Source organism: Mustelus asterias, unplaced genomic scaffold (assembly GCF_964213995.1).
Source record: "Mustelus asterias unplaced genomic scaffold, sMusAst1.hap1.1 HAP1_SCAFFOLD_257, whole genome shotgun sequence".
In the NCBI taxonomy this organism is placed as follows: Eukaryota; Metazoa; Chordata; class Chondrichthyes; order Carcharhiniformes; family Triakidae; genus Mustelus; species Mustelus asterias.
This window is the reverse complement of record NW_027590224.1, coordinates 387883-390331: the sequence shown is the minus strand read 5'-3', so window position 1 is coordinate 390331 and position 2449 is coordinate 387883.

The following is a 2449-nucleotide window of genomic DNA, read 5'->3' as shown; positions in this document are numbered from 1 at the left end:
GACCACAGGATTGGCTCTTCAACGTCTCTGGAAGAAGCTCCATCAGCACTGATAGGCTGTACTCTGTCAAGGCCCCTCTCCCATTGGCTAATCTACAAAGATTTGTCCAATCGTGAGACAGAGGGCGGGGCAGTGAATGGGGTTCCCTCCTTCAAGCCCCTCATTGGTTTATCCGCAAATACTGAACCAATCCGGAGGCTGGATTCTGTCATGGTCCCGATTGGCTACTCCACAAAGACTCAGCCAATCCGGAGTCAGGGGGCGGGGCAGTGATTATTATGGGATGTGGGACATGGTAACCAGCTTCAGCAGTAACCAATGACTGGGCCCAGCTGGAGAAAGTGGCGGGAAAAGGATCACGCGCTGAGGGGGCGGGGCCAGCACTAATTGACAGGACGACCTGGCACCTGATTGGTCCGCTGGCTGCCTCTGACCCCGCCCCCGCCGCGAGCAGAAGCCGTTGGAGGAAAAAACGGTTGAAATTTGAAAAGTGGGTCGGGAGGTGAAAGGTCAAAGTCAATGGCCAACTTCCCCAAGTTGAGTTTGAGGAGGGTGAGAGGACAAGGCGGAGAACAAGTCTTCTTTCTCTTCTGTTCTTCAATAAAACCTCCCAAAGCCACAACCTCCAGCCTCCCCGAGAAGGACAAGGGCAGCAGGAACATGGGGAACACCATCACCTCCAAGTTCCCCTCCCAGTCTCACACACACCGTCCCCACTTGGAGATATATCGGCCGTTCCTTCATCGTCACTGGGTCAAAATCCTGGAGCTCCCTCCCTAACGGCACCGTGGGAGCACCTTCACCACACGGGACTGAAACCGTCCAAGAAGAAGCCCCATCACCACCTTCTCAAGGGAGGTCTCAGGACGGACAATAAATGCCGGCCTTGCCAGAGACACCCACATCTCGAGAATGAACATATCATTGTAAAGATGAAGCAACTCATTCCTTCCACTGCTTTTACATCCGGGATGTGGAGATGCGGGCGTTGGACTGGGGTAAGCACAGAAAGGAGTCTCACAACACCAGGTTAAAATCCAACAGGTTTATTTGGTAGCATGAGCTTTCGAAGAATGAGCTGCTTCTTCATCAGGTGAGTGAACACCTGTTTACATCCAGTAGATTGTGCTTCATAAGGAAGACTCTTTTAAAAAGCATTTAGACAGTTACATGGGTAGGATGGGTATAGAGGGATATGGGCCAAATGCGGGTAATTGGGACTAGTTTAGGGGTTTAGAAAAAAGGGCGGTATGGACAAGTTGGGCGGAAGGGCCTGTTTCCATGCTGTAAACCCCTATGACTCTGTGACTCTTTTTATATGGACAGGTCCTGTGTGGTTTTCCTGTTTGGGTTTCCGCCGGATGCTCCGGTTTCCCCCCACAGTCCAAAGATGTGTGGGTTAGGTGGATTGGCCATGTTAAATTGTCCCTTGTTGTCAGATTAGCAGGGTTTACGGGGATGTTGCTGGGTGGGATTGTTGTCAATGCAGGCTCGATGGGCTGAATGGCCTCCTTTTGCGCTGTAGGGATTCTATGATTCTAGGTCCTGAGCCTGACTAACAACACCCGACCAGGAGGGTCTGGGTAGATGCAATGGGTGGTGAGTTAACTCTCCGCTCCCATCGGGCACCAGTTCCTCACCGAGTCTGTCATTCTTGCCTCTGCTCACTGGGTTAGAGGTAAAAAACATGGAGGCAAAATCATGTCGGCTAAAAAAAGCTACAGCTAAGGAGGTTCAATTTTTGTTGGATATGGAAACAAGTCAGACAGGAACCAAATGAGTACTTGGTATGTCCTGGGTCATGTAATTGCGATAGAAAGGGAGTTTCTGATCAAAATTCTGAAGAAGTATCCAAACCAGTTCAACCACATTTATGCAGAGTTCACCGTGTCTTTAACCCTGAAGCAAAGCCAACAGAAATTATTCAAATGTTCTGGGTAATGCAAAATGGCAATTTAAAAGGAGTGTCAGATTATAACTTCAAATAAGAATTATCCACAACAGTAATGTAATGCTGTACTCAGTGGCTGCCCTGCTGCTGTTGGTGATAGCTCTACAAGATAGAGAGGATAGAGAGGGTTGTGCACCCTCAGCGAGTTGTGCACGGTGCCTACAGCCATTTCCAGCCCTGTGTCCTCTGCGTGTCATGTTAAAAAGGGCATTCCATGGTCAACACTTGCTCGTTAATGCCCCCCCCCCATCCCTTCCCCAACATCTCCACCATCAGTTCTGCTCTGCACCCTGATTTTATGATTCACTTTTCCCTGGAAGAGAGAGGGAAGAATGCTCTGTTTGGGTGATATGCTGACTATAGCTGAATAGTTGGAAGTATGTGGAGGCAGCGAGAGGTTGGTGTGTGAGGTTGGCAGCATTGGTATGTGTGTGAGGTGAGGTGATGTTGTGCGTAGTGCAGCCTGGGATCTGCTGAAAGGGGCCTTTTTTCATTCAG